Source organism: Oreochromis niloticus, unplaced genomic scaffold (assembly GCF_001858045.2).
Source record: "Oreochromis niloticus isolate F11D_XX unplaced genomic scaffold, O_niloticus_UMD_NMBU tig00000717_pilon, whole genome shotgun sequence".
NCBI classification, from domain to species: domain Eukaryota; kingdom Metazoa; phylum Chordata; class Actinopteri; order Cichliformes; family Cichlidae; genus Oreochromis; species Oreochromis niloticus.
This window is the reverse complement of record NW_020327221.1, coordinates 31,127-54,700: the sequence shown is the minus strand read 5'-3', so window position 1 is coordinate 54,700 and position 23,574 is coordinate 31,127. Positions and strand designations below refer to the sequence as shown.

The following is a 23,574-nucleotide window of genomic DNA, read 5'->3' as shown; positions in this document are numbered from 1 at the left end:
TGAGCTGAAGTTTGGAATCCGGTTTGTGCCCATGTGGATAAGGATGGTGTCGGCCTCCGGACGGGATCGTATTCTGCCAGGAAACTTGTCTAAAATGTCCCAGAGCGTCGGGCCGGGAAAAGACAGAGCGTACGCCTCCTTTATTGTGAAATTCCTCACCATGGTAACTGAACACATCAGCTGGTCTGCAGCAGGTTATGTTCAGAGTTTGAGGCTCAAATTGGCTCAAAGTGTCCCATTTTCACTGATTGTTTCCCGACGACATGCTTCAAGTGTGATATGGATCCTCTGCTGAAGGAATCTGCTTTCTATCCACAACCTGTTGATCCGTATCTGACTAACAGCAGCGCAGGAAGCCCTGCAGTTATAGAGAAACTGTCTGAGTCGCATTGTTGCTGCAATTTACCTGCAACTGCTGATGAAGAAAAAGTCTCAATGTGTTTGTGTTTGGTCCTAATCTGCTGCCAAGTCTGTTTGACACTGCTGGATTTCCAGCTGATAGATGACAGATTAGAAACTGATCAGTCTATTGATCACACAATATTCCATCAATAGAATTGATTTGACTTTGATTTGTGTAACAAAGTGATTTCCACGTCTCCTTCATGATGTGACAGTGTCAGAGCTGAATGCACTTGTAGAGTATCATGTTTTTATGGCTCACATTTAAAGTGTTCCAGCTCTAATGTACAGCTGTCATATTAGAAATAGAAGCAGCTCTGATTTTAGTGCTCAAATAAATCTATGAAGTGATGAATTCACACATGAACAGTTTTCTGCAGCGTTCCTCTCGGCCTTATTTGCAGCTCCACTCTTGTTTTTGCTCTAATAATTATTTCTCTCCATGAGCTGTTTCTCTGCCTGAAGGAGGCGCCACTCCATCGCTTCATTTAGTGCAGAACAAGAGTCACATGATGCTGCTCTGTCAACACCAATCACACTTTGTACAGCTCATGTTGTGTTTGTTGTCCTCTCAGTCTGTCAGGTGGAGGTGGAGGAGGGGGCGGAGTCTGTCCAGCTGCCCTTCAGAACCACACAAAACCTGCCTGAAAATGTTAGAGTGAGATGGGAGCGCATTGAACCTCAATACAACATGGTCCACATGTATGAGAACGGCTCTGACCAGCCTGAAAAACAGCACCAGGATTACAGAGACCGAACGAAGATGAATGAATACCTGCTGAAAACTGGAGACCTCAGTCTGACCCTGAAATACCCCACAGAGAGAGACAGTGGGAGATACAGCTGTGGACTCTGGAGGAACGTGTTGCTTAGGAAGAAAACTGTGCAGCTCAAAGTCAAAGGTCTGTTTCTCTGTATGTGTGTGTATGTGTGTGTGTGTGTGTGTGTGTGTGTGTGTGTCTGACTGTCTTGTGTCTCCTCTGCAGGGAGAGTTCAGGTCCAGGATCAAACAGGGGACATCAGGAACAGAAGCAGCTCCATTGATCCGACTCCTCTGATGGCTGATCAATCAGTTTGATCTGTGTGTTCTTTGATTATTGATCAGTGATGTCAGAGTGGAGTCAGTGTGATGTTGTTGTTGTGTGTTTGAGACTTTTAGTGTCCATGAAGGTCTCTGCTGCCGTAGATCCTCTGAACTGTGACAGAGGTCTCACTCTGGAGGAAACTCTCAGCACTTTCCAGCAGCTCCTCCATCATGGAGGACGTTCCCTCACTGTAACAGGTGGAGGAGAGAGGAGAGGAAGCACAGGTGGATCCTCTGAGGAAGAGGAGCGTTCCTACAAACCACATGATCACATGACCAGAGGGGCGTGGCCTTCAGTGGTAGTAATAAAGGAACAGTCCACATGTTCCACTTTGAAGGCTCATCTCCAACAAAGCAGACCTGTGATCACTTTAACTCAGTATGATGGATTGTTTGGATTTGTCTTTGTTTCTCTGGCTTTTCTTGTGTGTCTGTGTGTCTTTGTATGTTGGATAGAGTCATGTGACCTGCCCAGGGACTACACATGAGCAGCTCAAATCTGGCAGGTTTCCATCTTCTGTTTTTATCCTGATGTCCATGAAGATGAGCTCTGTCCCTGTCAGATAAAGCCAGATAAAAAGATCAGATCTACTGAGCATCATCAGCATGTCAGCCGCTAACTGCCTCGCTTATCTGCAATAAATAAGCGAGGGCGTAGATTTGGTTTTGACATTGGTGGGGAGGATGATTCAACCACCGAACCCCGCCCTGTTTCTTTTTTTTTTTCCTTTTTGTCTTTGCTTCTTGATAAAAAAGGAGAAATATACTTGCCTACATATGCTATTCTACATGCTTTTAAACCATTTAAAATTACAATTCATAGTTTTATATGTGAATTATATAATGTTTGATTGATTGATTGATTGATTGATTGGTAATTTATTTCAAACATGTAAACAATATACAGGTACATTTAGAAAAGAAAATAAGAGAGAAAAAAATACAATACAAAAAAATCAATACATTTCAATATAGCTGCCGTTCTGATTAATTTACATGTTGAAAGGGAGTGGGAAGAAGTAAACACTTATTTAATCCCACCCCTTTGCCATAAATTAATTATTATTAATATTTAATAGTTAATATTTAGTCAGCTTCCTTACTGATATAATTTGTAATAGAACGTGAACAGATTTCTGATATACTTTATACTATAATATCACATAATGAATTTTTTATATATTTTTTTTTAAATAGAGACATTCACTTAATTTCAATATTTTCCTTTTCTTTATAGTTCGAGAAGATCATATTTTTATAACTCTTTTTGAACTGTTTTATGTTTGGACATTGCTTTAATTCCATATTCAGACTGTTCCATAGTTTCACTCCATGAACAGAAACACAAAAGCTTTTTTTTGTAGTACGTACCTTCCCTGTTTTGAAGTTACAAAAACCCCTTAAATTATAGCTTCCTTCTTTCAAAAGAATATACTACTAAGAATATATACTCTGAATATTACCTGGCAGTTCTTTATTTTTTGCTTTGAATAGAATTTGTGCTGTTTGGAATTTCACTAGATCGTCAATTTTCAATATTTCAAATTGCAAAAATAGTGAGTTTGTATGTTCCCTATAACCTGCATTGTGGATGATTCGAATTGCTTTTTTTTTTTTTTTGAAGAGTAAAAAGTGAATGTAATGTGGTTTTATAGTTATTGCCCCAGACCTCTGCACAATAACTTAAGTGTGGTGAAACCAGTGAACAGTAGAGAATATGAAGGGATGTTCTGTTGAATACCTGCTTTGCCTTGTTTAGTATTGCAATGCTTCGTGATACTTTGGAATGAATATATCTTACGTGAGCTCTGCAGTTAAGTTTTTCATCTATTATTACCCCCAGAAATTTATTTTCACTGACTCTTTCAATATCAACACCATTTATTTGAATCTTTGCATTTGTATTTAAACTACTATTTCCAAATAGCATAAGTTTAGATTTATCAAATTTAATGACAATTTGTTTTTATCAAGCCAGAACTTCACTTTACTTATTTCATTAGTCATATCCTCCAATAAATTCTGCAGATCATCACTAGAGCAAAAAATGTTTGTATCATCAGCAAAGAGAACCCTTTTTAATACTTTGGACACTTTACAGTTGTCGTTAATGCACAAGTTGAAGAATTTTGTGGTACAATGTTGAAAAAGGAAAGAAATGTTTGTGACCTAAAACTGTTCATATACTTCTGTATATGAACAGAAACAGATATCATCCATATACTGTTTGTAATACTGCTTAAACGTACACGAGCTTACTGTAGACATTAATATAGAGCAGAGGTATCAAACTCCAGTCCTCGAGGGCAGGTGTCTTAAAACTTTTCCATGTGTCGCTGTTGCACACCTGAATACGATTAGTCGGTCATTGGCAAGACTATAGAACTTGACTGCATGCTGAGGTGGCAATTCAGCCATTTGATTCATGTGGCAGCAGCTCATGAGTGAATGAACATGGGGCAATAAAACTCTAATCTTTGAAACCACTGCTGCTTTCACACACATTTAACTAAACCTGTAACTTCACTCTTCCACCAGCAGAGGGCTCTAGTGTTCTGCTCACAGCACTGAACAGCCTGTAAATAAAGGAGGGAAGCAGCAGTCTCTGCTTCAGGCTGTTAGGCAGCATCTGTATGTGGAGTTATCAGCAAGCAGCACAAAGCAGAGCTTCAGTCAGATGTCTCTGTGCTTCAGTCTGTCGCTGGAGTCCTCACCAAGTGTTGTTCCTTTTGTTTGAGGTGGATGAAGCTCCTGAGATGGAGCTGTGAAGGAGCACAAACATCTCCAGACTGTTTCTCACACAAATGAAGTGCAGATGTGTTTCTGATGTTCACTTTATTCACGTCAAACCATTTCTTTCAGTTTTTTTCCACTGCATTCAAAAGTCATCCCAGACTTTCACTACAGCAATTTAAAGCAGTGCCATCAGCAAATAAGGTGAATGTTAACCATTTAGACACATTGTGGATCATTTGTGTACAACACAAACAAATTAGGGACCAACTCTGTACATACTGATGTAATTCCATTTAATATTGTATCTCTCAAGCTTTTCCCTCAGTAATCTGGGCTTTATTGTACCAAATCAAAGAACAGAGCAACCTGTCTGCTTTAAATTCACACTTGTAACAACTCAATAAAATTTAGTTTCCAATGAAATGATGATGCCTTGATCTGTGACTAGAATAGTTGTTTATCTATTATACCAATTGAGCTTTATAGATCTTTAAGCTCATTCTGGACACACTGCGGTCCAGAGAAAATAACTAAATGTTACCAAGATAGTATCAACACTTAAAGCATTTTGTACATAGAGTGAGTTTGTGTTCTTTCTGGGCTTGTAGTCTGAAGAAAACTGGGTTTTTGCCCTGAAGTCAAGTTTCTCAGTTCTCAAACTATACATATGCCTTCATGGGGATGATGGAGTCATCTCCATGCATCATCAGGATCCAGTTATCTGTCTGTTATTACTGATACATGCTGCAGTAAAGCACACAGGCACAGAGGTGATGTGCTGTGTATCAGGGTTTTAGGAACCAGCTGAGTTTTAAGTGTTTTGTGTGAAGGCCTGGCTGTCTTACAAAATTTAAACAAACATCTTTAGGAGAAATATCAACAATAATGATAATGATGAAGTCCAAAGTGTATTTCTTAAACTAAAAAAACATGAAAAAACCTCATGCATCTGTCTCTGTTTATTTCCTGTGAATGTGAACTTTAAGATGTTAAACTGTCTGCCCTTTGGATTATTGTGGTTAATAAATAGTAACAAAGAACAGGAACTAGGACTAAAAAAGCAGGACTTTAAAGCTACCGGCAGTGTTTCTATCTTTTATTGCAAAGCAGTGAAACACCAAGGCTTTAATGAAAGGCAGATTAAAGTGGGTGAGGGTTTGATTAAAGGGTCCATGTGGTGTATTGTTCTTCACAGCTGGATTCTCAGTCTTTAGCTGCTGTTTGTTGCTGCAGCACATGTTCTAACAGACAAGCTTTAATTTTTGTTTTTCAACCAAAAAGTCAGAAGACAGCACACAAACCTTAAAATGTCTGGTAACAAGTATCTTCTCTGAAATGAGCTCCATGCTGGCTGGATGTCCTCACTCACAGTGTGAGATCTCTGCAGGCTCCCACAGATGCTGCAGAATCTGGATGTTCTTCAGTCACTGCTGTGAGTGTTATAACTGTGGTATGAGAACAATAATGAACATGAAATAAAAGAGCACGTACTGAAGAACTGAAAACTGCATCTCTTAGATTTCTTAATAAGTTTGTGGATGATTTTTAATTTGTCTTCAGATGAATGTACAGATCAGTCCCAGCCTAATTACTGATAATTAGATCAATAATATCAGGAGGAGACTCAGTGGAGATGTGAGCAGATCACGTGGTTCAATCCTAATGTAAATGTATATAGAATATGTTATTGTGTGGTGCCAGATTCAGTGACCATGTGACCCAGTAACAAACAGCCCCATCAGTAACACTGACACAGCACCAACAGGTTGAACGGGTGTGCCTAATAAAGTGGCAGGTGAGTGTAGATAAGCAGAGGGGAGGCCAGAGCAGCTGAAGCTTCATGTTTCTGTGAGCTCCACAAACGTTAACAGCTGACACAGACCATCAGCATCACTGAGCGTCTGACTCACACCGACACTAACCTGCTGTCAGAGTCACAGCTGGAGGAGGAGCAGGAGTGAGTGGGAGAATTTCACTGGACTTTAAAGGAGGATGAAGATGCTGCTGCTGCTGCTCATCGTCAGCGGTTCTTACCGCTGACGAGTAATGCATGACTTCCAAACAATGACGTTGTCATATTCATTAAATGCTTTTTATACATATAATTCTGAGTATTTGATAAACTGGGCAAAATTATATGTTTGTTTTAATTATTTGCATGTTTAATTAATTGCATGTTTCAGAGTTTTATACTGGGTTTCTATTCAGGAGCACTTCTGAAATATTTTGGAGCACCCTCTGCTACTTACCATGATGAGGGGCCGTCCATCTCCTCAGCCACATCTGTGTGTCCACAAATGTCTGATCCCGAGGATGGAGACCCAATTACGGGATCCCTTTCCAGACGCCTTAACGCCCACTAACATCCTGGGCCTTTTGACCTCAGGAAATCACATGATAGGGTGAGGCTAGGTTCACAATGAGTTCACCCGAAACTTGGCTGATTGCGACCTATACCCGTTTTTACACCTTGACTCGTGTGATTAAGTAGAGGATGAATAGGGGGTCCATGTCCCTTTTGGGGGACACTTCCATAGGGCTTAAATAACCAAGTGAGCTTAGAGCTGAAGAAGAGAGATGAGATGAGAGGTGAAACGTCTTTAAGCAACTTAAAGAAGTCCAGACGCTTTTCTTTCCAAGCTCCATAGACAAAACACACAGAACATGGAACACAAGACTGACACATGAGCTTGACACAGGAGTGGAAGAACGCCAGACAAGAGGGAGCCAGGGAACACAAGAGAGAAACACAGTGGATTGGGAAACATGGATAAATATGATAGACGGGGAGAACATGGAACGAAACACAAGGAAAGGAAACCAGACACAACGACACACACAACCCACATAAACTCAGATTCACTGGTTGCGCCAGTGTCCGGCAGCCTCACCTCTGTCAGTGCGCCCCAGGGTGGCTGTGGCTACAATGTAGCTTGCCATTGGCAATGTGTGTGTGAATGGGTGAATGACTGAATGTAATGTAAAGCGCTTTGGGGTCCTTAGGGACTGAGTAAAGCGCTATACAAATACAGGCCATTTATCATTTTACTAATCCAAAATACTCAAAGCTTCATAGAACTGAAACAGACAGGTGACAGTCTCAGGTGTACACACTGCTACAAAACAGCACAAGAGAAGGAGGATTTAGTGTTTGTGTTATTACGAGTGCTAAACAAGAAGAGTTCCCAGATGGTCCAGTGGACACATGTGTGACTCCTGTGATTAAAGCATCTTTCTTTCAGCTTAACGAGTGAACCGTCAGCTCGTTCAAACACACGTTAAAGTCCGTTTGGCTCGACACCACCGAACAGAGGCAGCAATATAACATAGCTAACATTAACAGTGCAGTGAATCCTGCTTGTGCCGTCATATTCAGGACTGCAAACCGAGCAGCATCACTGACTTTCAGCTTGTTGTGTTTGTGGATATATGACTGACTTTAATTATCCATAAAATCATCACATTCTCTGTAAGATTGAGGTCGACTATTGAACGGTGTATATTTGAAAGTAAAGGCTTTAAAAACAAGTCAATGCTGAAAGTACAAACATCACTAATGTCACATAACTTTGCCGACATGTGGCCAACAGTCATGTTTTAATGTTCTTCATTATTAAACATTCGCACATAAATAAGTGACATAATATTCAGTACTTAGTTTTGAAAGTTTACTCTTCGGCCGCCCCGCTTCTGCCATCCTCCGTTTTTTTGGGGGGGCAAAATTATCCACATCCACCACCCCACTATGAATTGTGGGATATGTGGGGCCACGAAGTCTACACCGGACCCAGCCTTCATTTTTGGGGAAATGAAGGGCGCATTTGTTGACCGCATTTGGAGTTCACTTCGAATTGGGACACCCTTCGTCGCAGCGCTGTGACGTAATCGGTCTACAAATGCGCACTACAAAGCGGTCGCTGAACTAGGATACAGCTACTGACGTTACAGTCTGTTAGCATCACGCAGTATCACAGACACACGGGAAGATTTAGCGCAAGTGCTGAGAGACACACAGCAGACATATTGACTGGAAACATATCAGACTGAAATAAAGCAGAAGCACATGTTAGCACATGCTAATATGATGTGGATGTGTTTAGTGTGGGAGCAGGACTCACCTGAGACACACCTGTGTGGATGATGCTGCTTCCTGCTCTGCTCTTTCTGCTGATTCAGCTTCTTCATCACGTCTGAGGCTCTCTCACAGTGACAAAAGTTTATTCCTTTTTCCGATAATAACAATAATGATGATGATTTGGAAACATTGGGGTGGCTCAGGAGGTAGAGCAGGTAATCTACTGATCGGATGGTTGGTGGTTCGATTGCTGGCTCCCCTAGTCTGCATGCCAAATATCCTTGGGCAAGATACTAACCCGACTTGCTCTAGAATGTGTAAGTTAGTTAAAAGCACTGACAAAAGCATAGAGTGCTTGTGTGTATGGGTGAATGCGGCTTGTTGTATAGAGCACTTTGAATACTCCAGCAGAGTAGAAAAGTGCTATATAAGAATCAGTCCATTTACCAACATTGTACATGTATTCAGATTCTGTTCATCTGGATGTTTTCAGTGGGAGAAACGTTTCGTCATTCATCCAAGTGACTTCTTTAATCTCAGCTGACTGCAGGTTTCCAACCTTATAAACAGTTCATTTGCACAACAACTAAAAGCAGCCAACTGAATGAACAATGGGCTGTAGGTCACTTCCTTGATTATTCATGTGCAAATTGTCATAACCACTTATAACTTTTTTTTAACCTCCAGATGTGAGTGTTACACCTCCCAGACCTAGGGGAAATCTAGAACAGCAGCAAGCGGCACACAGGCTAGAGCGCACTGCGAAACCAATGATGAGAAAAACTGTGGATTAACAGAGAGGAGACCGAAGTTTAGCGTCTTGCTCAGGCCGGAGCGAATTTATTTCTCACTGCCATTCATTCTCTCAAAATATACATAATACAAATCACACTAAACATTCTTCCAACAAAATAACAAATTTCATAAACAAAAATAACTTAAACAAAACACTCACGGCTAAAGCATAACAGCATAAACCAGAATAACCAATTTTGCATTCACTCACCCTTTCCCCACATTTGCGCCATTGACCCAATTACTTTTGAACATGGTGTCACTCAATCGTAACACAACATGGGCAGACGACTGCAAATGCCATGCTCACCAATATACAGCTTTCCCCTTAACGCACATACTCAATACTGCCTGGCTAACACTTGAACAACTCCACTATACATTTCCCGAAGTTGCAGGAAATGTATTGTATCATAACAACTCTGGAAGGCACACAGAGTCTTTGCATAACATAATAGCATTCTGCTGATGATACACTGGTGCTCATTACAACAAAATACCACAAAACGAAATGGTCACAATCATCTCAAATCATGGTCAAACAGTTGTTACTCAACTTACGTTACTTTTAGTTTGTTTGTCAGTACCTGTGGATTAATAGAAAGGACAATGATGTTAGCATCTTGCTCAGGTCGCTTTCTGAGCCGCGCATGCACGGAGCCTTTAGCTAGAGTTTCTCTGATAGACCCACAGCAGTGCAAGGTCACCATCTACTGACATAATGAGGTATAACCTCGGTATGGCAACACATAACAGGGTTAGAATAATACAATAATAAACAAAAAATAGGGGGGTGTTTGTTTGTTTGTTTTTACAAAACTAAACACATAGCGTTTTCCAACCTACTATATAAGCTGTATTTTTAACCCTTTACTGTTTGATGGTGATCTTTGAGTACACTGGACATCATCTGGTATTTTATTGTGATTATTAGTATTATTATGTTTGATTCAGTGATATTCTCTGAGATATTCTTCTAATGTGTGTCACACTGTTGAACAGTTTCCAATTTTCCATAGTTTCCTTTATAGAGCAGTGCTTGTGTGGAGTTGTATTAGAGGGATGATGGAGGAGCTGATGGTGGGTGGGGGAGCTGATGGTGGATGGGGGAGCTGACAGTCCCTTGATCAGTTGAAGTTGCTGTCCTGTTGGAGGGAGCAGATGTCTAAGGGTCCAGGATGTTTGATCCTGTCTACACTCTCAGCTCTGAACATCCAGAGAACTGCAGGCACATTTAACACAGTCCAGAAAGGTTTGTTGGATTGGAGAACCAAAGTGTTCCAGTAACAAACTCTTAGTGTTTGACTGAACCTGATCAGACTATCACAGAGAGCCTGTGGGGGACTGCTGACCTCTCAGCTTTGTGAAAGACAGCAGTGAGAGATTTGTTCTTAAAAAACAAACATCGAAGTCAAAGTCAGTTTATTATTTTAATGTGTTTCATTAACAGTTTGAGTGGTGTCCTCAACAAACATTAATTAGTAATTAAAAAATCAGTGATCCGTATAAAATATGGAATATGTAAAGGAATGGAGACACATCAGTCTGTATGGACCTCCTGCTCTCACCACTGCACATTTTTGCTGTTGACTGTGTTTTTTATTGTTTGCTGTCTTATGTTTAGGATTCAGAAATGTTCTCTGCCCTCAGTTTATCAAAACCTGTCTGTTGTTAAAGTGATTTTTTTTGTCTGTGTATACCAAAGTGTTTGCTTTTAAATACATTCTTATGTACAATTATTAGCAAACTGTAATATAATGTCAAGTTAACTTGCTTTGAGAGAAAAACAATGAGTGTGACTGGAAGTATTTGAGCTCAATGAATAATGAATCATCATTAGAAAGAATGAACATGATTTATTGAAGATGTTTTGCAGAGAGACTCTGACGGCCTGTTGCAGCCGAACAGAACCCCAGCTGTGAAAGGGACTAGAGCAAGACAACCAAGAAAGAAAGTGATCATACCACAGAAAAGAACATGCGCGTTAGGAGTAATGAATGGCACAGGCAAGGAATATAAAGCATAAGCAAAGAGAAGGGTGAGAAACAGAGCTAGAGGTGAGCCTGCTGACCTGAGGAACACAGTCACTGAATCATCAGCATGAGTGACAGGCCACGTTTATTCAATCTGAAGGGAAACAGGGAGACAGTGAAAGTGCAGGGGGATGCAAAGGCCAGTAGAGAGGTAGAGCATGGGTTAAGGGTCAGGGTCACAGATGGCCACCAGAGAGCAAACAGCCAAGAAGAATTAAAGATGTGGAAAAGAGATAAAAGCCGCACTGGTGAGCAAACAGTTTCGTGGGAATTTCAAAATGAACTGACATATTGCAATATGTCATCTATAAGGTCATCTCTAAAAATGGTGCTGCCCTGACCTCTTTTATACACACACAGCAAAGACATTCCACAACTCTTACAACCCCCTTTCCAAAGGGGGAGGGCCTATCCATTACGTTCATGTGCACGCGCACATGTTCCTAAACGTGTACACGCGCGTGTACCCTCCTCCAGGACTGATGCCTCTGCTTGTTCACGTACCCCCCACCTGTCTCCTCCTAGAGGGGTGTGTTTTAATTAGGTTTATCTGTTTTATAAAGCGGTATTTCAGTTTTCAGAGTAAATTTATGCAAAAAGGAATTACTTTTATAGATATAGGATCCAATTATTAAATGTTGTTTTATCCTAACAGTGTGGAGAAGTCTTATAGGATGACCTACTTGTTTTTAGACACTGATCTGAAAAGGTAAAGTTGTTGGATTTGTTTTTAACTTGGTTAAGTGAAGAATAAAGCCTTATAAGGGTATTACTAATAATTCTTTTGAGTGCGAGACCTACATTAGATTTGCAACATATAAAACAGTGCAACATTTTTGACTTGTTTTTAACAGCGGGAATTTTTTTCTCAAGAATCCTTCGTGGTTGTTTATTTCACCTATTTTGCTTTGCGAGTTTTTATTGCTTTCCTGTCTGGGAAAACACAGATCAAACCTGCTCATCAAAAACATTTGTTTCCCGTGTTCATATGTACCCTCAACTACCCCACCCAGCTGTCACGTTTGCTTGTTCGTGTAAACAGAGTATTTTAGAGGTACTTGCGTACGGACTTCGTTGCCATCTTTAAAACGTAGATGTGTGATATATTATTTAATTCTGTTTATCAACAGCTGTGTGTATTTTGGTTTTCAGTGCAAATTTATACAACAGGAATTACTTTTATAGATGTAGGATCAAGTTATTTAATGCTGCTTTTTTAGGCACTGATCTCAAATGTGTGTGTTAGAAGCAGCTTTGTAGGATTTGTTGTTAACTTGGTGACACATGGTCTGCGTTTTCCCAGAAAGATAGACAACACATTTAAAAGCTGTACAAATGCTGATTTAAGAAAAAAGATTCATACTAACTTGTGAAATGTGCAATGCTTTGAGTTATGAACTCTCTCTCTCTTTCTGTGTGTGTGTGTGTGTGTGTGTGTGAGTTTGCTTGTGTAAAAATTGGGGACTATGTCACCTATGTGACATAGAGGCAGCCATGGAGGTGTGTGCTGGGAAGTAGCAGCATGTAGAGCAGCTTTAAAGGTATGAAAAGTGATTAAAACTTTTTTAGTTTCTTATACCGATATCTTAAGGTTTCTGCTGAAAAGTTTCAGCATTTTCTGTCTGAATGTAAGAAAGTTATTTAGTAATAAATGGTAATATTGGTTTGCTAGATGTGCCCTTGATAATTTGGAAAAAAGCCTTTAGCTAATTAGCCCGAAAAAGCTAGCCACGTATAAATTAGACATTCAGAGCTGTCTTGGATTAAAAATCAAGGCATGTTTGAACGAACCAAACTTTCAACATTTTAGGGGATTTCAATTTTTTTATGCTTTTATGATTCTAAAATAAAAAAGGACGTTTATTAGCATCCTTAAGTTTTTCATGTGCAAGCTAACAATGAGGATTAGCTTGTTAATTAAGAGAGGCTAATGAAACGGAAGAAATAAATAAGCATCATAAAAAGGAGTATTATGTTATTTGTTTAATTCATTTATTTATTATTCTGAAACAAAGAAACATAAATAAGCTGCAGGATTTTGAATGTCCCCATTTAGGTTAAAGTGGAGTGTAGTTGTGTTACAAACTTCCCAAAAGTCATCAGAATATGGAATACTAATGGCTATAGTTGGATATGGTTTTGTATTGTCACGGTTTGGCAGGGCAAACCGTGGGGATGTAGGGAAGGAGGACCCAGGCGCGGAGCTCTGTGTGCTTAGCAGTGCATTTATTTACAGTGATGGAAAAAACATGACAATAACTCCCCGTGCTCTCCCGACTCCCGTGACGTGTCCTCTTCCCAGTGCTAGTACTCCTGTCTCCGCTTCTCCGTGATGAGCACCCCGTGCTCACTGTCCTCTCGTCTCCCCGCTACTCCTGGGGACATAAGAGAGAGGCTGCCGTCAGACATACAATAATGCAGCAGACTTAACCTAGGAACTGGTCGAGAGACTAACGTGAAGCCACGCAATGATCCAGCTTCGGAGAGAGCTCCACCACCCTCTCAAGTAGCTCCTCCGACGAGGCCTGATCAGCTGCAGGTGTGTCATGGTCTCTTCAGGTGTGGACAATCACCTGCCAGGGCCACACCCACACCCACACCTACATACCCACATATATCTACAAGCAGGGAGAACGAGGGACAGCAATACTGAAGTACATATATTATAATATTAGTCCATAACTGCTCAGGGTCCTGACCCTGACATGTATTTTTTTTTTTACAAATGTTATCATGTCCCTTTTTCTGTATGAATCTACCCAGGAAGTCGGTGAACATTTTATCAATGATCCCCACACTCAAGTAAGAGTTATGCTGTAAAACCCTTCATTATGTCTAAGATTTGGAAATATGGAACAAATACCAATCAGAATGAGGACTAAGATAAAGCAATCCAGCCCCCAAATCATTACACCTACCTTAACATATGCATATGTTTCATAATCCGAGTTCATTGTATTTACCAGTTCCCTAAGGAAAGTTTCCCATTGAATGTCCCCATTTAGGCAAGGCAAGGCAAGGCAAGTTTATTTATATAGCACAATTCAACAACAAGGTGATTCAAAGTGCTTTACAGAGACATTAAAAACAAAAACAAATAAAAAGCATGATTTAAATTTGATTAAAACAAGCAAGCAAGCAAACAAACAAACAAACAAAACAGTATATAAAATCAAATATCAAAACAGTAGATAAAATCAGAACAGTAGATAAAATCCGTAGTTAAAAAGTAGGTTTTGAAATTTAAACTTAAGTGTGGATTTGGTGCTTTATTCAAATGCAGCTGAGAATAGGTGAGTCTTCAACCTGGATTTAAATAAACTGAGTGTTTCAGCTGATCTGAGGCTTTCTGGGAGTTTGTTCCAGATATAAGGAGCATAAAAGCTGAATGCAGCTTCTCCGTGTCTGGTTCTGACTCTGGGGACTGATAACAGACCGGATCCAGATGACCTGAGGGATCTGGAAGGTTCATACTGGGTCAGGAGGTCACTGATGTATTTTGGTCCTAAACCATTTAGAGCTTTATAGACCAGCATCAGAACTTTAAAGTCTATCCTCTGATGGACAGGCAGCCAGTGTAAAGACCTCAGAGCTGGACTGATGTGGTCCACTTTTTTGGTTTTAGTGAGGACTCTAGCAGCAGAGTTCTGAATGAGCTGTAGTTGTCTGACTGATTTTTTAGGTAGACCTGTAAAGATGCTGTTACAGCAATCAAGCCTACTAAAGATGAATGCATGGACTAGTTTTTCCAGGTCCTGTTGAGACATCCGATCTTTTATCCTTGAAATATTCTTGAGGTGATAGTAAGCTGATTTTGTTCTTGTTTTAATGTGTTTTTCTAAGTTTAGGTCTGCATCCATCACTACACCCAAATTTCTCGCCTGGTTTGTGGTTTTTAGGTGTATAGATTGAAGTTCTCTGGTGACCTGTAATCGTTTTTCTTTGGCACCAAAGACTGTTACCTCAGTTTTATTTTTGTTTAGCTGGAGAAAATTGTGGCACAACCAGTCATTAATTTCCTCAATGCATTTACCAAGAGCCTGTACAGGGCCTCGGTCTCCTGGTGACATTGTGATATATATTTGTGTGTCATCTGGGTAGCTATGATAGTTTATTTTCTTGTTCTTTATAATCTGTGCCAGTGGGAGCATGTAAATGTTAAACAGAAGGGGTCCCAAGATGGAACCTTGGGGAACTCCACATGTGATACTTGTCTGCTCAGATGTGAAGTTACCTATTGATACAAAGTATTTCCTGTTTTCTAAGTATGTTTTGAACCAGTTTAGTACAGTTCCTGAAAGACCTGCCCAGTTCTCCAGTCGTTTGAGTAATATGTTGTGGTCAACTGTATCAAATGCTGCACTGAGATCCAGTAAAACTAAGACTGTCATTGTTCCACTGTCTGTGTTCAGACATATGTCATTAAACACTTTGGTCAGAGCGGTTTCAGTGCTGTGGTTCTGTCTAAAACCTGACTGGAAGGCATCATAGCAGTTATTCTGTTTTAAGAAGTAATTGAGCTGTTGAGAAACTGCTTTTTCAATAATCTTACTTAAAAATGGGAGATTTGAGATCGGCCTGTAGTTATTCATTTGTGTCTTGTCAAGATTGTCCTTTTTCAGTATAGGTTTAATTACAGCAGTTTTTAGTGATTCTGGAAACACACCTGATATTAAAGAAAAGTTGACGATCTGTAACAGGTCTGACTCCAAAGTCTTTGTGACCTTTTTGAAAAAACTTGTTGGCAGGACATCTAAACAGCAAGAGGAGGAGTTCAGTTGAGAGAGAGAGAGATGAGATAGCCTTTATTTGTCAGTTGCAGGTCTTTTGCCCGCAACCGAGATGACAGACCTTGCCGACCGTACATACAATACACAAACATCACATTGGGGAGACGGGTCAGGCTAGGTAGCGAGGAAAAAAACATCGAAATGTGTAACACAAAAGGATAATACAGGAATGCACAGATATCAACACACCATAGCACAATAAACGCAGACAAGCAACATGGGAAAGAGTTCCAGTGTGTACATCTGATCTGGGACCGCTGCAATCTTCGACTGCGCCTCCAACTGACCCGATGTCCACATCAGACGGGAGGTAAGCATTGGAGGTGGCCGTGGATCCGGGGCAGGGAGGGTGATGCGTCGGTGAGTGCTTATCAGTATCAGTATATGTATGTGTGTGCGTGTCCAGAGTTCAGCTGAGACAGTGTCCTTCGCCCTGCCAGGCTAAGTAAACAGTCTTCCAGCCAACCCAGGTGGCCTTGTATGGAATGGGAAGGAACAGACTCAACACAGTCGTTATCAGGGAGTTTTTGTTCAGCTCCAGCCTTGAGCCCACAGCTGGCGCCGAGGGGGTAGCCGCATTATGATGGTGATTTTTCTTTTGCAAACAACTCATGAGAATTTCAAGCTGTTTTTAGCACTCCGACACTGGTCTCTCAATTTCCCTTTGGATAGCTGCGAGTTTCTCCATGATGTTATTAACTGTCGATCCCGTGATCTTGTCACTCTGGTGCTCACAGAGCAGATTCTGAGACCTCACGACCGCAGCCAACTGATCCGAGATGTAATCCAGCTTCCGCCCTGAGTTGTTGTTTTGGGTGGATTCTTTCCTGATGAAATCCAATATACGCTCAGAGGTGTTATTTTGAGCATTTACTGCACTCGTAAGCGCCTCCAAGCTCTTAACCATGCTGCATTCAGTGAGCCCTTTCTGAGAAGTCGCACCTCGTCCCATCGTTTCAATTCCAGCGGGCAGCCTTGTGGGGGTTTGAACAGCCGGTTCCGCTCTTTTAATTCTCTGATAAGCCAGGGCCAAGCCAGCTCCGATCAGCAAGAACCCTGTTATCATGGTTCCGAATAGGTAGATATCTTCAGCGTCCTCGATCGACAGTCCCGCCAGGCACACGATCCTCCAGTTCTGCCACCCGTCCATCGTGTATCCGGCAGGGAAAGTCCCTCCAGGGCACTCGGGCTCTCCCGAGCCCAGACTTCTCGTTGAGAAAAGGGTGGCCTAAGATGTCCTCCAGGTCTTTGCTGTTAATAGGGTGAAACTGTTTGATGGTGTTTAAACACTTTTTCGGTGGACACAGTACATATCCTGGATCTGCTGTTGATGTATTAATTGCTTGTCTAATCTTTTGGATTTTTTCTGTGAAGAATTTGGCAAAGTCATTGCAGGCCATGGTCGAATGAAGTTGAGCTGCCACTGACACAGGAGGGTTTGTTAGCCTGTCAACTGTAGAAAATAAGACCCGAGCGTTATGACTGTTTTTGGTGATGATGTCAGAGAAGTAGGACCTCCTTGCACTCTTCAGCTGTAAATTATAATTGTGAAGTTTCTCTTTATAGATGTCATAATGAACCTGGAGGTTTGTTTTTCTCCATCTGCGCTCAGCTTTCCTACACTCTCTTTTTTCATTTTTCACCAGTGTGGAGTTTCTCCATGGAGACTTTTTCCTTCCAGAGATAACCTTCACCTTAATGGGAGCAATAGTGTCCATTACATTTAACACTTTAGCATTGAAGCTATTGACGAGCTCATTGACTGAACCTCTGGACAGGTCAGGTGTTAATGGGAAGACCTGGTTAAAGATCTCACTACTGTGTTCAGTTATACACCGTTTTGTGATCACTGCTGTTGATATATTTGTGTGGGCTGAGATTTTACTTTCAAAGGAAACACAGTAATGATCAGACAGGCCCACATCAGACACAGTAACGTTTGAAATGCTCAGGCCCTTGGAGATCAGTAGGTCAAGAGTGTGTCCTCTATTATGTGTGGCCTCTGTTACATGCTGAGTCAGCCCAAAGTTGCCCAGAGTGTTACTCAGGTCTTTAGTCCCTTTGTCCTGAGGGTTGTCCACATGGATGTTAAAATCCCCAACAATAATTACACAGTCGAAATCAACACAGATCACAGACAGCAGTTCACTGAGGTCATTAAAAAAGTCTGTGCAGTATTTGGGAGGCCTGTAAACATTAGGAAACACAACTTTGGATGGGGCCTTCAGCTGTAAAGCCACATATTCAAAAGACTGAAAACTTCCAGGAGATAGCTGCTTACATTGAAATGATTCATTAAATAAGACAGCAACCCCTCCTCCTCTTCTGCTCACCCTGGCCTCACTGATAAAACTGTAGTTAGGAGGGGTCGACTCAATGAGAACAGCTCCACTGTTACTTTGGTCCAGCCAAGTTTCAGTTAAAAACATAAAATCAAGGCTGTGCTCGGTGATTAAATCATTAATTAACAATGTTTTCCCAGCTAAAGATCTAACGTTTAATAAAGCCAACTTAAGTGTTTTAGAGGTATTATTTGCCCCCTCGTGTTTGGGAACAGTCTGTGGCACACAAGCTATGTTTACTATATTTAAAGATCTTTTAGAGTGCAGCTCTCTGTGTTTTGACCAGGCCACATGTCTCCTTCTGTCACCTAAAAGTACAGAAATTTTAAAACCTTCTAATAAACAGGGTCCCAGCTTCTCCTGGGAAAAGTCACCACTGCCATAATCCTCGCAGCCCGGACCCTCCACACATCACACATCAGACTGCGGAGACAGGGCATGAAGGTGGTAAGGAGGAACTAAGGGGGGCGAGGCTGGGCAATGTAACTTCGATTGCTCTGTTGAGGGCGGGGCTCGATGGCGAACCTTTGGCTGTTCTGGTGGGGGTTTATGGGGGACAAAAAGGGATTGGGCCGGGGGTAGATCTGAGCCCAGCATTGACCCGCTCCATCATCTCCTCAGTGAATTTCAGGTGTGGGGAGGAGGGAGAAAGGGAGGGGGAGGAGGGTGATGGCCTGTCAGGGGTTTGGGGGACTGGGGAAGGTCGTGGTCCCTGGTCCTGGTCGTTGGTGTTATTGAGAGAGTTGGAGGCGAGTAGGGACCCCTCTTCTTGCCTCAGATGTCTCTCCTTTCTGAGGCTCTTCCCGGGTGGGCGCAGATGGAGCTCCTCCTCAAGGTTTCTGCTGGGCTTTGTCTGTTCTTGCAGTACTGTTTGTTCCTCTTTATGAGATAACTCCTCATTTATCTCAGCCTTGGCACCAAGCACAGATGGTTGACGTATGGAATAAAACAAGTTGGAGGTGAACAGTTTCACCCCTGACTTGTTAAAATTAAATCCATTTGCTTTAAACAGATGCCTGCGTTCCCAAAAAATATTAAAGTTGTTGATAAAATGCACTGAGTGGTCAGTACATGCTGATATGAGCCATTTATTCAGTGCAAACAACCTGCTGAATCTCTCGTCTCCTCCTCTGACGGGCGGTACAGGTCCACTGATGAATACAGCTGCATTCAGAGAGTTTACAGTGTTTAATAATCCAGTAAAGTCCCGTTTCAGAACCTCCGACTGTTGTTTGGACACATCGTTTGACCCTGTATGCAGAACAATGTTTGTCACAGTTGGATATTCATCTGCAATTTGAAGAATTCTCTCCTTTAGGTTGTTGACCATATCCTTAGGAAAGCAGAGGACTTTAGTGTTCTTACCGCACATCCTTTGTACATCCTTTACGGCAGAGTCACCTACAATCAGAGTTTCAGGCCTAGCCTTTAGCTTTCCCTGTGGTCTTTTACTTTTCAACAGATTTTCAGACCTTACTTCGCTACTTTTAGATGGATGGTTGTCCGATATAGATCCAGGGTCCTTTGATAGTGGAGCAAATCTGTTCTGCAGTTTCACATTCAGTTGTTTTGGAGGTTTGTTGTTAACCTTCCTATTCACGGTTGTCCAGTCCTGTTTCCTCCCGTATACGGGGTAGAAGAGCTTCTCTGTCTCGTAGGAAGTGAAGGCCAGTCGGTTTCAGAGATTTCAGCTCACTGTGCTCTGCCTGTGATACGTCCTCCCCCTTCCAGGAGACATGATTTATGTCTTGGTTTTGCACCAAGACAGTCCAAGGGGGGATTATCGCTTGAGGATTTATAATAATGCACAGAGTCTACTTTCTTGGTCATGTTATCTGTGCTCCTTAGCTGTGTATTAGCTTGCTCATCGGCATTGTTTTGAATCAAAGGCAAGGTTGTTTAATTTCCACACAGTCCATTTACCTCCACGTTTACTTCTAAGCGATGAATTTTTGTCTCCAGTACTCAATCTTCTGCAGGAGGCTGTGGTAGTCATCTGTGGAGAGGGAAGGCATCTTGTTGCTAGTTAGCCTAGCGGTTAGCACCTTTCCAGGCTATTGAGGCTGTTCGGTGCCCAGACGCTGTAATCAGGCTTCAGCTGTGTCTAGGCCACAGACACACGGAGCGCTGAGGATAAGGTAACTATAAAAATGTTGCTGTTTCTGTTAAGAACACTTTAGTCCTAATGATCTATAAGTGTCCAGAAGCTCTCGCAGGTAAGCTCATACAGAAAAAAGGGGAAAAATCAGCATAAAAATCAATAAAAGAAGCAAAGCATTTAAAGAGCAAAGAGAGGAAGCGTCCACACTCACAAAAGGGGGAGGAGTAGGTTAAAGCGGAGTGTATTTGTGTTAGAAACGTCCCCAAAAGTCATAAGAGTCAGGTGTACCAATAACTATAGTTGGATATGTTTTTGCAATTTTTAAATGGAGGTATATTTCTGTATTTGGTATTAATCTACCCTTGAGATCAACGACAAAACCATTAATGGTCACTGATCGTTAATGATCATCAGTTAATGATCACTGTACTCTGGTACTATATCAATTCAATTCAATTCAATTTCATTTATGTAGATCCTTTTGATTGTCCTCATTCAGGTTAACGCAGTGCATTTTTGTTAGCAATGTCCCCAGAAGTCATAAGAGTCATCTTTTTTGGCAGTTTTCAATTGTCTCTTGTCTATTTGTTATTCATGTTAAATCTACTCGTAACATCAGTGAAACCTAAAATTAAGAAATCCATTCTAAATCGTACAGATTGTCTTATCACTCACAGATCTTTAATACTGTACTTATTGGTCCCTGAGGTAAAGGATATTTTGATTGGTCCTAATGTAGGTTAAAGCAGTGTGTTTATTAATAATTAAATTAAATCTTTTATGGTAGTTTTGCTTCAAAGTTTGGATAGTTTCTGCAAATGAAATGAACCCTTACTAATTGTGTACAAATTATCTGTGGTAACAATTCATAGTTGAAATTAGAAATTTCTTTTTTCGTTTAAATAGAATATAAAAACTAGGTTAACTGTCTAATGTTTGCCTATTTAACTTATGTTTATCTACTCAAGATTAACCAAGGTGAAGCAGCATCATGAGAAATGCCTGAAACGTCAAAAAAATTGATCTGCAAAATCCGGATTCCTGATTGAGTCTCTTCTTTCAGGTATGGAGGCAACAAAAACACAATGGAATAAGAAAACAGATCAAGATGAAGACAGGGGACCAGGGACTTCTTCCCAGTGAACATATTTGGAAGCAAAGTTCTTGCCTTACAATTTGCTGGTAACAAGCACTCAATAGTACAGATGATTTTTTTCCCCAAGTTTATCTGCATTAATGATGTGCATGTAAACTCCCAAAACAACACAGTAGTAATAAATGCAGTAAAAATTTAAATTGTTCTATGGCTGAGACGTTGGATGATTATTGTTAGATTGGGTAGTTAAAGTAATGTCCCCAAAACTGACGTAAAATAACTTGTGTATGTGTGTTGCTGAAGACCCCGAATGGAAGTAAGGTCCCCAAAAGTGGCATAAAATAGTTTGTTTATCTGTGTATTGCTGAAGACCCCAAAGGGGACATTAAACATTCCCAGTCCCCAATAGGAAGGTAAAAATACTGTCTGGAAAATGTTGCTTAAAATGAAAATCTCAAGTGATTTTTTTATTTCTGTGGACTTGGAGGAGTAAAACTCAGTTAGCGGCTTGCTTCTAAACCATACAGAAAGTGATGTCCCCAAAGGGTGGGAGTTAAGAAATGCGACCCCAAATGGGACTCAATGAGTATACGTGTGTGTGTGTGGTCTGACTGTCTTGTGTCTCCTCTGCAGGGAGAGTTCAGGTCCAGGATCAAACAGGGGACATCAGGAACAGAAGCAGCTCCATTGATCCGACTCCTCTGATGGCTGATCAATCAGTTTGATCTGTGTGTTCTTTGATTATTGATCAGTGATGTCAGAGTGGAGTCAGTGTGATGTTGTTGTTGTGTGTTTGAGACTTTTAGTGTCCATGAAGGTCTCTGCTGCGTAGATCCTCTGAACTGTGACAGAGGTCTCACTCTGGAGGAAACTCTCAGCACTTTCCAGCAGCTCCTCCATCATGGAGGACGTTCCCTCACTGTAATAGGTGGAGGAGAGAGGAGAGGAAGCACAGGTGGATCCTCTGAGGAAGAGGAGCGTTCCTACAAACCACATGATCACATGACCAGAGGGGCGTGGCCTTCAGTGGTAGTAATAAAGGAACAGTCCACATGTTCCACTTTGAAGGCTCATCTCCAAGAAAGCAGACCTGTGATCACTTTAACTCAGTATGATGGATTGTTTGGATTTGTCTTTGTTTCTCTGGCTTTTGTATGTTGGATAGAGTCATGTGACCTGCCCAGGGACTACACATGGAAATGAGCAGTTTAGCTCAAATCTGGCAGATTTCCATCTTCGGTTTTTATCCTGATGTCCATGAACATGAACACTGTCCCTGTCAAATACATCCAGATAATCTGATCCAGTGTTGTCCTTCTTCTGTGGTGTTTGTGATGGAGCAGCAGCTCCTGATCCTGATGTCCTCAACCATTGCCTAATGGAAGTTGGGATATGCTCCCCGCCACCATTAATTCGATAAGCAGAAGTGAATGGATCATTATTAACAATGTAATAATAAAATGCAATATGATAATTGCACTTTATTGGCTACCCACGATTGGTATGATTAATAACCATAAATGCACAGTATGCTCGTAGCAATTTTTTTTTCAGGTTTAAAGTGAAGGCAACACGGTGACACGGTGGTTAGCACTGTTGCCTATTGCACTGTTGCCGCACAGCAAGAAGGTCCTGAGTTCAATTCCACCATGCAAACTCCACACCATTTCTGTGTGGAGTTTGCATGTTCTCCCCGTGTTTGCGTGGGTTCCCTCCGGGTACTCTCCGGGTACTCCCACCCTCCAAAGACATGCCGCTTCTGGGGATAGGTTAATTGGATAATCCAAATTGCCACTAGGTGTGAATGTGCGAGTGAATGTGAGTGTGAATGGTTGTCTGTCTCTGTGTGTTGGCCCTGCGACAGACTGGCGACCTGTCCAGGGTGTACCCCGCCTCTCGCCCTATGACAGCTGGGATAGGCTCCAGCGCCCCCGCGACCCTGAAAAAAGGATAAGCGGAAGCGAATGGATGAAGGTTTAAAGTGAGATCCTGCTTCAAAGGCACCTAGACTCTGGAATAACCTCCCTGTTCATATTCGTACTGCCGAGTCTATCCAGTCTTTTAAATCACATCTTAAAACTTATTTTTTACTTTGGCTTTTGATTCTGTCTAGTTGGCTG

At 41.4% G+C, this 23,574-nt stretch overlaps 1 long non-coding RNA gene across 1 annotated transcript; it reads right to left on the bottom strand.

The window, feature by feature from the left end:
- Positions 1–1,856: 1,856 nt before the first annotated feature.
- Positions 1,857–22,702, bottom strand: LOC112844655 (uncharacterized). The gene is made up of 2 exons (XR_003217394.1): positions 22,631–22,702; positions 1,857–1,953 (listed from the first exon to the last, which is right to left on the bottom strand). It is a non-coding gene; the product is annotated as an uncharacterized LOC112844655 (long non-coding RNA).
- Between the last annotated feature and the right edge of the window lie 872 nt (positions 22,703–23,574).